This window comes from Garra rufa, chromosome 23 (genome assembly GCF_049309525.1).
Source record: "Garra rufa chromosome 23, GarRuf1.0, whole genome shotgun sequence".
In the NCBI taxonomy this organism is placed as follows: domain Eukaryota; kingdom Metazoa; phylum Chordata; class Actinopteri; order Cypriniformes; family Cyprinidae; genus Garra; species Garra rufa.
In genome coordinates, this window is record NC_133383.1 from 36,565,549 (window position 1) to 36,578,054 (window position 12,506).

At 35.5% G+C, this 12,506-nt stretch overlaps 1 long non-coding RNA gene across 1 annotated transcript; it reads left to right on the forward strand.

Annotated features, from left to right (window-relative positions):
- The first annotated feature begins 930 nt into the window (after positions 1-930).
- On the forward strand, positions 931-10,622 carry LOC141299875 (uncharacterized). The gene is made up of 4 exons (XR_012341869.1): positions 931-1,126; positions 1,246-1,326; positions 6,040-6,106; positions 9,986-10,622. It is a non-coding gene; the product is annotated as an uncharacterized lncRNA (long non-coding RNA).
- Positions 10,623-12,506: the final 1,884 nt, after the last annotated feature.

Below are 12,506 nucleotides of genomic sequence, written 5' to 3' on the forward strand. Positions count from 1 at the left end.
GAAAACAAACATTACATAGACATATGCTCAAGCTTAAAGGATAACTGTTGCCAAAATGCAACCTGGGCTGTTTTTTTTTTTTTTACTGTAAACGAGACAAACTTATATCTAAAAGCATAACTACGACAAACGAGCCGTTTTTGAGATTGACCGTGATTTAGTTTTGTGGTCAGTGGCCGGTGAATGGGAGTACTAGGGGCATAAATTTGAGCGCATCAAAATCGATATTTTTACAACACTAAGAAGGCTCGACACACCATGAAACTTTGCTCGAAGTATGAACTCGAGCATTGAGAACATTGTTTGTGTACACAGAGTTTACTAAAAAGAAAGGTTTTGAACAACTCACTTTCACTGTTTGAGTTTCCGCTCGCGGCCGTCTTGCCAGTCAAGAAGTGTCGATCTCCGATTGCGAATGAATAGACTCCATCGGACGAAATATTAGGCTTATATGAGGCTCTTTTTACAACTAGAAGTTTAATATTGTTTTTCACTTGCGACAAAACAATGAATTAGCCGTGCATTTATATGGAAATATGCTTTAGGAGCTATCCATCCTCGCACTCGGAGATCGACACCTCTAGACTGGCAAGACGGCCGCGAGCGGAAACTCAAACAGTGAAAGTGAGTTGTTCAAAACCTTTCTTTTTAGTAAACTCTGTGTACACAAACAATGTTCTCAATGCTCGAGTTCATACTTCGAGCAAAGTTTCATGGTGTGTCGAGCCTTCTTAGTGTTGTAAAAATATCGATTTTGATGCGCTCAAATTTATGCCCCTAGTACTCCCATTCACCGGCCATTGACCACAAAACTAAATCACGGTCAATCTCAAAAACGGCTCGTTTGTCGTAATTATGCTTTTAGATATAAGTTTGTCTCGTTTACAGTAAAAAAAAAAAAAAACAGCCCAGGTTGCATTTTGGCAACAGTTATCCTTTAAAACATCCACAGGTTCGCTGGGGTGAAAAGGGCTCTACAGAGGAAGGAACGCGGTTAGCGAAAGCCAAAAATGCTGTGGTCAAAATGCCAGAGGAGGAGTTTGAAGAGCCTATAAAAAGACCCCCGCCTAGACCACCACCAATATATCAAGCACCAGCCCCAGACAAATGGTACACGCCCATTAAAGTAAGTTGAAGTCTGTCAACACATTGGCTTTTCATTGTTGGATGACTGTGGTAATATATGTAATTTTACAAATCCCATTGTGCTTCTGTGTATTGTTCTGCAACGTGAATGTTTTTTAGGGGCGCTTTGATGCTGTTCTAGCATTGCTGCGAAGACAATACGACAGAGTTGCTATCATGAGACCCACAGCAAATGACAAGGTATGGTGGCCTTGGTTTATGCAAATCTGTATATTATAAACAAGACAGTGGTTTTTGTACTTAAGTTGGTGCAAATAACCTGCTTTGTTGGCAGAGGCTTTTTATACTAACTCCGCCCACCAACGTGTGATTGGACTAGACAAAATTACAAAAGATGGCTGTCATATACAGCTCCAGCAGCGTAGATGGTAAAGGCGCATAATGTGCTCTTTTTGACGCGATCGACCCAAGTTCGAATCCACCTTTTGCCCGAACTCGTTCTTCTCTCGTTTTACATTTCATATCACATCGCCAAAGCATTTATTTTCTATAAAAATGGAGGAAAAAAATCCAAAAGTTGAAAGTAAAGTATTGGGTAGGGTTAGGGTAGGTGTAGGGAGGGCTTTATTGTCCCAATAAGGCAGCATCCTTTTAATAATTTTAATAAAAATGATAATTTACGCTTACTACATTTTTATTGCATTCTGTTTTAAAATGTACTACAATACTGAGGTGCAGATATCTGCAACAAGTAGTATAAATAGCAGAAAGTACAAAAAATATTTATTTACTACTATTATTATTATAATGTTCAAAACAGCTGAGTAGTATTTTTTCAGGTTTCTTTGATGAATAGAAAGTTTAGAAGAACAGCATTTTCTGAAATAGAAATCTTTTGTAACATTATAACTGTCTTTATCATCACTTTTGATAAATTTAAAGCGTCCTTGCTAAATAAAAGTATTCATTTCTATAATTTCTTTCTAAAAAACAAACAAACATTATACTAATTCCACATTTTTGAATGGTATAGTGTATGTTACTAAATCTTTTTATTTCAGATAAATGCTGATCTTTGGATCTTTCGATTTATCCAATGTATTCAACTGTTTTATAATAATACTAAATGTCATTATTATAACATATTAATGTTATACAGCAAATAAGCATATTAGAACGATTTCTGAAAGATTTATGAAAAATGATACTGAAAATTAAGCCTTGATCACAGGAATAAATTACATTTTACAATATATTCAAATAGAAAACAGTTATTTCAAAAAGTAAAAATATTTCAAAATGTTACTGTTTTTGCTATATTTTGGATTAAATAAATGCAGGTTTGGTGAGCAGAAGAGACTTGTTTAAAAAATATTTAAAAAATGTAGGTTCAAAAACTTTGACTAAAAGAATTAAAAGCTCACTGAGATGATACTAAGACACCCGACATAATACGTTTTTATTCTATTCTTCTGTCGCATTTATTAGCAAAATATCCAAATCACCACTTACTGGTGTGCCCATATTTAATTGCTATTCCAGGTTGCGGTTAAAATGCAATTACTCTCGTGTTTTGCTGCAGAATAGCAGTTGTGAGTACATTTTACATTTAAAGGAGTAATTCACTTTCAGAACAGAAATTTACAGATAATGTACTCACCCCCTTGTCATCCAAGATGTTCATGTTTTTCCTCATTCAGTCGTAAAGAAATTACGTTTTTTGAGGAAAACATTTAAGGATTTCTCTCCATATAGTGGACTTTTATGGTGCCCCTGAGTTTGAACTTCCAGAATGCAGTTTCAAAGTGCTCTAAATGACCCCAGTCGAGGAAGAAGGGTCTTATCTAGCAAAACAAAACATTTACAATTTAGATACTTTTTAATCTCTACACAAAGTACACACATAGCTAGACAAGATGAGCATTTGAGGTTAAAAAGTATATAAATTGTAATTTTTTTTTTAGAGAATAACCAATCGTTTTGCTAGATAAGACCCTTCTTTCCTCGGCTGTGATCGTTTAGAGCCCTTTGAAGCTGAATTGTAGAAGTCCAAACTTGGGGGCACCATAGAAGTCCATTATATAGAGAAAAAGCCTGAAATGTTTTCTCAAAAAACATAATTTCCTTACAACTGAAGAAAGAAAGACATGAACATCTTGGATGACAAGGGGGTGAGTACATTATCTGAGAAGAAATGAAAAGAGAAGAAATGGCTGAATAAAGTAATTATTTTTGCTTTCTATGTGCACAAATTAAGTATTCTCATAGCTTTATAACATTATGGTTGAACCACTGATGTCACATGGACAGTTTTATCAATGTCCTTACTACCTTTCTGAGCCTTGAACGTGTCAGTTGTGTTGCTGTCTATGCAGGGTCAGAAAGCTCTCAGATTTCATAAAAATTAACTTAACTTGTGAGATGAACGAAGGTCTTATGGGTTTGGAACGACATGACGGTGAGTAATCAATGACAGAATTTTCATTTTTAGGTGAACTATCCCTTTAAAACGTTGCTTTTGTTGAAATCTGCTGTACAACAGAGCCTTTGTGTTGCTCATGCCACCGCTTACTTCAGTCCCTTATTTGGTCTGCTGAAAGGCTCATTAGCACTAATAAGCTGCACAAACGAGGCTGACAGTCCTGTCAAAGACAGACCAGATCACACTCTCGTTATGGTGGTACGTCTGTGTGCGGTGCTCCGACTGGTCATGAACTGACCCTCAAACACACACTCATCAGAGAAGAGTCGTCACTATGACACTCATTAGGTTGACCTGACTGTCAAAGTTCAAGTTGTCATTGATGTGTCCCTCGTCTGACACTTCACTGCTGAGAGTGACCTCTGCCCTCGCGTTGATTGCACTGTCACACTTGGTTTGAGTTTAACTGAACGTCCTTCTAGGGCACAATGAGAATATTGTTGAAGTGTTTGACTATGGGCGGTAGCTGATCTTTGCAGAAATACTGCATTAAAGGAGAAGTTCACTTTCAGAACAAAAAAATTTACAGATAGTGCACTCACCCCTTGTGTCTTTCTGTCTTCAGTCGTAAAGAATTTTTTTTTTATTTTTTTTTTTGAGGAAAACATTTCAGGATTTTCTCCATATACACAAAAAAATAAAGGTGCATCACAATGTCATAGAAGAACCCTTTTTATTTAAAAATAATATCTTAAGAACCTTTCTGTTTCATAAAAGTTTCTTCGTGGTGAAAAAAGGTTCTTCAGATTATAAAAAGGTTAGAAAAAGTTGGTTCTTTAAAGAACCTTTGACTGAATGGTTCTTTGTGGAAGCAAAAATGGTTATTCTATGGCATCGCTGTGAAGAACCTTTTAAAGTACCTTTATTTTTAAGAGTGTAGTGGACTTCTATGGTGCCCCGTTTTTGAACTTCCAAAATGCGGTTTAAATGCCGCTTCAAATGACCGCAAATGCCGTTGTAAACGATCCCAGTCGAGGAAGGAGGGTCTTATCTAGCGAAATTACAATTTATATACTTTTTAACCTCAAAAGCTTGTCTTGTTTTGCTATGCCTGAACCCTATTTCTTTCCGGTTCAAGACAGTTAGGGTATGTTGAAAAACTCCCATCTCATTTTCTCCCTAAACTTCAAAAAAACATTTCAAAATCATTCTACATCGCTGCAGAAGTACCGACCCAGTGTTTGCAAAGTGAACATGCAAAGATGATCAAACACCCTTAACAAAAAAGGTAAAAACAGCGATGTTGGACGATTTTGAAGTTGAGAGAGAAAATGAGATTTTTGACATACCCTAACTGTCTTGAACTGTAAAAAAAGAGTTCAGGTAGAGCAAGACAAGATGAGCATTTGAGGTTAGAAAGTATATAAATTGTAATAATAATAATAATAATAAAAGATAATTTCACAAGATAAGACTCTTCTTCTCGGCTGGGATCATTCACAACCACATTTGGGATTGTTTGAAGCTGCATTTAAACTGTATTTTGGAAGTTCAAATTCGGGGCACCATAGAAGTCCACTATATGGCGAAAAATCCTGAAGGGTTTTTCTCAAAAAACATAATTTCTTTACAAAAGAAACAAAAAAAGACATAAACATCTTGTTCTGGAAGTGAACTTCTCCTTTAATTATCTTACTAAAATTCCAAAAGATCAGATAATAATGAATATACAGAAATAATAATCATAGAAAACATATTATGTTTTCACATTTTGCTCATATTATTTCTTGTTTATTTGTATTGGTGAGTTTTATGTCTTTAAGGCCTATCAAGTTTGATTACTAAAATGCCTAAATTATTATTATTTTGTTTCATAAAAGACAACGCAGTGCCATGGACAAGTGGCACTCATTTTCCTCAGAAATTGTTAAAAAATAAATAAATAAATAAATAAATAAATAAAATAAAAAATGTATTCTTATGCATTTTTTTCATGCCAAAGATTCAGACTTGCTGTAAATAGGGCTTAATTATTAATACTGGTACCTGTTCTACATTCATGGTACCAGATCTGTCCAAACAGGGTTTGTCAAGCATTAGTGTTGCTTGATCAACCTGCCTGACCTCCATCATTTCTGCTTCCTTACCACCAATTAAAATCAAACCTCCTCTCCATTGAACTCAATTATTCCAAATTATCGTACATGTCAGCGTGACTAAAATATTGTCAAAACTGTTTTATTTTACCATATGAGTCGCATTAAACAAATCCAGAGTGGATGATTAAGCCTGAGTTCTGAGTTAATGTGATATGTGGACTAGTTGTTCACCAGTCTCAAAATGAGGGCATAGCTAGTAACATGAGGCAGAGATATTAGAAGATTTGATTTGTCATATTTCACATTTATGAGAGATAATGGGGTAAGGAGATGTGTGTGATTTTAAGAGGGGGTGGTGGTGAGACAGTCGGCCCTCCATTATTGATCCAATGTAAAGTAAAATCCTGCTTTGTTGGGTTTTTTGTCTTTCAGGGGCGCTGCATCAAATTCACCCGGGTTCAAAGTCATTGACCAAACACGATGTGTCCCTTACCTTAAAGTAAGTTCTTATCGGTTTTAAAGGGAAGTTTACTTCCAGAACGAAAATGTACACATAATTTACTCACCCCCTTGTCATCCAAGATGTTCATGTCTTTCTTTCTTCAGTCGTAAAGAAATTATGTTTCTCGAGGAAAACATTTCAGGAATGTTCTCCATTTAGTGGACTTATATGGTGCCCGCGAATTAGAACTTCCAAAATGCAGTTTAACCCTTAAATGCATGACTGCCAATCATTATTACATATTTGGGTCTTTAGCGACCAGTGTTGGCAGTAACGCCGTTTAAGTATAACGGCGTTAGTAACGGAGTTCATTTTTCAGTAACGGAGTAATCTAATTAATTACTTTTCCCATCGTTGCAACGCCGTTATCTTTACTGAGAATGTAAAGTGTCGCGTTACTAAAATTTGGTTGAATAAAGCGCGAGGTGTCATGCTTTGGCTACCCATCAGCTGCCTGGAGAGAGCAGGGGTGGGGATGATGACACCGTTGCAAATGCGATGATGATTGGCTGGGTGGGCGGTGCCCTGCTCACGCTGTCTCAGTCACTGCACGCTCTGACAAACACAAGACAGCGTGAGTGACAATGGCGACGAGCCGGGGAAATTCAAAGGTAGCGTTCGCGAACTGGAAGTACCGGTGTTGTGCCTTTTTTCGACCCCTGCCAAATTATGACCCCCTCTCGTTGAAAGCGCTACCTGATTGCCTAATCCTAACCCCACCCCTAATCCTAACCCCTCCCCCACACCTAACCCTAAACCTACCAATACTAGGGGGGTAGTAATCTGGCGGGGGTCAGAATTCGGCACAACACCGGCACTACTTCTCGTTAATTGAAATTAAAGGCATACTGAATATTTAAGAGTTGGATAGTGTTCTGTTTATTGTGCAGTAGGCCTAATATACAGTTACAGAGATTTGCACTAATGGCCAGGTTTTCCTTTGTTTTTTTTTACCCAAGTTTACATTTGTGTCTTTATTTTGCACAATATTTATTTTTTATATGTTTTTATTTCTATGCATATCATATAGCAGGCTGCAATCTATTGAGCTCAAATAAATACCAAATGTTCTACAATACTGTATATAGTGTTTTTATTTCTCAATCAGTTAATATAAACATCTTTGATATTAAAGATGTTATAGAATAATAGCGTTATAGAACATAAAAAACAACGTCACAGTTACTTTGCTGAGTAACTAATTACTTTTACAATGTGGTAACTGAGTTACTAACTCAATTACTTTTTGGGAGAAGTAATTTGTAACTGTAACTAATTACTTTTTTAAAGTAAGATGACCAACACTGTTAGCGACCCGGACATATACAGTGCCTTGCAAAAGTATTCATACCCCTTCATTTTTTCACATTTTGTTTTGTTGAAACATTATGTTAAACTGTTTTAAATTAGTTTTTTTTCCCCACATCAATTTACACTCCATACACCATAATAATGACAAAGCAAAAACCAGATTTGCACATTTTACAAATTTATTAAAAATAAAACACTACAATAAGAACATTGCACAAGTATTCATACCCTTAACTCAGTACATAGTTGAAGCACCTTTACAGCCTCAAGTCTTTTTGGGTATGATGTGACAAGCTTTGCACATCTGCATTTGGCAATTATCTGCCATTCTTTGCCTCACCTTTTCACCTCTCAAGCTCTGTCAGCTTGGATGGGGGCTGGCAGACATTTTCTAGAGTCCTAGTTGTTCCAATCGTCTTCCATTATGGATAATGCTTCTGTGAACCTTCAATGCAGCTGATTTTTTTCTGAACTCTTCCCTAGATCATTGCCTTAACGCAAGTCTGTCACTGAGCTCTACACGCAGTTATCTTGACCTCAGGACTTGGTTTTTGCTCTGATATGCATTTTCAGCTGTTAGACCTTTTCTGAGAGGTGTGTGCCTTTCTAAATCATACTCATTCAAATGAATTTGCCACAGTTTAACTCCTGAGCTAAATTTTGAGTGTCCCATGCAACAGAATCTTTTCAGTTTTTTATTTCTAATAAATTTGCAAAGTTGTTACAAACCTGTTTTGTGCTTTGTCATTATGGTGTATGAGATGTAGATTAATGTGGGGAAAAAAAGTAATTTTAAGCAGTTTAACATAATGCTGCAACAAAACAAAATGTGAAAAAAATGAAGGGGGATGGATACTTTTGCAAGGCACTGTATATCAAGCACAGATGGATCTCTAATCTCTTGATAATTTAAGAACCATTACAGAGGAATAAAATAGAGCATATTTTGCACAGTACATTCAGCGTCTGGCTCATATTCACGATCTCAACCATATTCGCAAAACTATCATTTTCAATGACTTCAAAATCATCATACACCACATCCACCATCAAATGACAGTGACATTTATATTTTATTACGTACAGTAATTGTCTGTTATAAAGCCATTCAAACCAATACAAATTTTGCTGATATTATTTTGTTTTATGCCTGCGATAATTATGAGTGAAACATCACGTCATTATTGTCTATCAAACAGTGCCACCTCGAGGACTAAAGGTGAATTGCATGTATTTTGTCATCAGATGTTTACATATTTTTGCGCAGGAAAAACATTACACTATTTCACACCTTGGGTCTCTAGTGACCCTATACACTTTTTTACAAAAAATGAATCAGAAAACAGACATTCTTGCATATTTTTTCTTGTTTTATTGTTCATAATGCATAGATTGAGGAATAGTAAGAAAGCTAATGCCAGACTTAAAAAAATGAAGGAGGGAGAGGGTAGGTAATGATGTCCCGGGTTGCTAAAGAGGCCGTTTTCTCAAAATGAGTTTTTTTCTCCTACTCTGAGCCATAAATCTCCACTTCAGTAGTACTTACACACACCAAACTTTACAGTCGATATCCTGAAGGTTTTTATAGAGGGATTTGTTCATATAATTTGTTCAAATATAGTGTTTCCTATCTGTTCTAAGTTTTTTTCTGAATTATGGAGAAAAATCAGATACCCAAAATACCCTCTGTAAAAAACTGACTCTAATATGTCAAAAAAAATTAAACAAGACTTCATCCAGTGTTTAGATTTTTGTTCTAGAAATGTATGCAAATTAGCACATATTTCATTAAATAATGCCTCATTTGCATATTTAAACATAACATTTTAGACAACTTGTAATACAAAAAATGTTTGCAATTATCAATGTAATGAATCAACTGGGTAAATAGGCTAAGGTCATAACTATTAAGTAATTTTTTTTACCCTGCAGTGTCTTGCCTTAAATGCAGCTACAAAAGGCTCTAAACTAACCCAAACGAGGAATAAGGGTCTTATCTAGTGAAATGATTGATTATTTACAATTTATATACTTTTTAACCTGCGATCTACGATGTGCATGTGTAATCTGTGTAATCAGCGATGTAGGCTGATTTTGAAGCTGGAGAAGAAAATGAGATGGGAGTTTTTAGACATACCCTAACTGTCTTGAACAGGAATACACAGTTCACGCAGAGCTAGACAAGATGAACGTTTCAGGTTAAAAAGTATATCAATTGTACTTTTTTTTTTTTTTTTTTTTTTTTAGAAAATAACCAGTCATTTTGCTAGATATGATCTGTCTTCCTTTGTTTGGGATTGTTTGGAGCTCTTTGAAGCTACATTTAAACTGCATTTTGGAAGTACAAACTCCAGGGCACCATATAAGTCCACTATATGCAGATGATTCCTGAAATGTTTTCCTCAAGAAACATAATTTCTTTACGACTGAAGAAAGAAAGACACGAACATCTTGGATGACAAGGGGGTGAGTAAATTATCTACATTTTTGTTCTGGAAGTAAACTCCTTTAAGATACTGTTTGGAAACTTTCTGTATATTTCACAATATAAATGTCACTTTTCAGGTATGCTTGGATGAAATGGATTGGGAAATCCACAGCTGTATGGATACCAAGTGCAAAACTGTACTTTTGAATTAAAACCTTTGAATTTTTATTTTACATGTATAAATCTATCCTGCTGATTTTTCTGCATGTCTCTGAATATTGCTAAATTCACTACTTTTATAACTTTTTATAATTTTTTTTAAGGTTTTCTAGTTACAAATCAATACGGTGCCTTCTTGTGAGTGTATTATGAATGGGTTTGTCAAGGAAAGAAAATGTAAATTATTATTTTTATTTTCATAATTATTTCTTTCGTTATTATTAGCAAAGATGTTAACTATCCAGTAAATTCATGGAGATTTGTATGTAATTATTTGTTCTTATATTTATTTATAACACTTTTATTTAATCAGTAGATTACATTTGTGATATTGTTTGTTAATGCGGTAAATGGCATATAAATCCATTAAAATAAATTGTCGTAGTTCACGTTCACTTACAATTTTTTGGAAACTGTGACACATTACAGTTTAAAGGTTACTGGTAATATTTAAAAAAAAAAATAATAATATGAAAAATAAAGAAATTGAATCTTTTATTCTGTAAGAATGCATTAAATTGATCAAAAGTGACAGTAAAGACATGTTACAAAAGATCATTGTTGCATTTCAAGTTATTTTCCATTGTCTCTTCATCAAAGAATACTGAATGCAATATGTCATTACCAAAAAACCTCTATAGAACACAATCATCTCAGTATTTATAACAACAATTAAGTTCCAATATTAATTGAGCAGCAAATCAGCATTTTAGAATAACTTCTGAAGGACCATGCGACACTTTTCAGGTACGTAAAATTTATCAGTGACTTTGTTACATTGTTTGTCAGTAAACGGCATATAAAATAAATTGTAAAATTAATATAAATTACAGTAGTTCACTTGTGAGCTTATAGTTCATGATGTAAATGTAACAGCCTGTATTACCTTACAAAATAACATGTAAAATAGTTAATTTCTGTGTTAATACAACAAATAATGAATTCTTCACATTAATCCCCATATGGTCTGATGAATATGAATATTATATTTATATATATAACGTCTGATGGTGAAAGATCACCATTTGGCAGGGATCAGCAGATCAACAGACTGTATAATGTCTGATTATAGCATGTTACAATGTCTGGATATTTAAAATTATAATCCTAATCTCTTATATTATGAGAGATTATTTTGCCGAAAAAAGGAAAAGGGGATTGAGAATCAGACACATTATTAAAATATATAAAAAATCTATTGAAAATGTGTTGTCACTACCAAAACATGGGATGTTTGTCAAAAATAAACTACAGTCGTGGCCAAAAGTTTTGAGAATTACATAAATATTGGAAATTGGAAAAGTTGCTGCTTAAGTTTTTATAATAGCAATTTGCATATACTCCAGAATGTTATGAAGAGTGATCAGATGAATTGCATAGTCCTTCTTTGCCATGAAAATGAACTTAATCCCGAAAAAAACTTTCCACTGCATTGTTAAGAAGGCTTCAGGGCGTCCAAGAAAGTCCAGCAAGCGCCAGGATCGGAGTGCCACCAGTGCAGAGCTTGCTCAGGAATGGCAGCAGGCAGGTGTGAGCGCATCTGACGCACAGTGAGGCCAAGACTTTTGGAAGATGGCCTTGTGTCAAGAAGGGCAGCAAAGAAGCCACTTCTCTCCAAAAAAAAAAAACACATCAGGGACAGATTGATCTTCTGCAAAAAGTATGGCGAATGGACTGCTGAGGACTGGGGCAAAGTCATATTCTCCGATGAAGCCTCTTTCCGATTGTTTGGGGCATCTGGAAAAAGGCTTGTCCGGAGAAGAAAAGGTGAGCGCTACCATCAGTCCTGTGTCATGCCAACAGTAAAGCATCCTGAGACCATTCATGTGTGGGGTTGCTTCTCATCCAAGGGAGTGGGCTCACTCACAATTTTGCCCAAAAACACAGCCATGAATAAAGAATGGTACCAAAACACCCTCCAACAGCAACTTCTTCCAACAATCCAACAACAGTTTGGTGAAGAACAATGCATTTTCCAGCACGATGGAGCACCGTGCCATAAGGCAAAAGTGATAACTAAGTGGCTCGGGGACCAAAACATTGAAATTTTGGGTCCATGGCCTGGAAACTCCCCGGATCTTAATCCCATTGAGAACTTGTGGTCAATCCTCAAGAGGCGGGTGGACAAACAAAAACCCACTAATTCTGACAAACTCCAAGAAGTGATTATGAAAGAATGGGTTGCTATCAGTCAGGATTTGGCCCAGAAGTTGATTGAGAGCATGCCCAGTCGAATTGCAGAGGTCCTGAAAAAGAAGGGCCAACACTGCAAATACTGACTCTTTGCATAAATGTCATGTAATTGTCGATAAAAGCCTTTGAAACGTATGAAGTGCTTGTAATTATATTTCAGTACATCACAGAAACAACTGAAAAAAAAGATCTAAAAGCAGTTTAGCAGCAAACTTTGTGAAAACTAATATTTGTGTCATTCTCAAA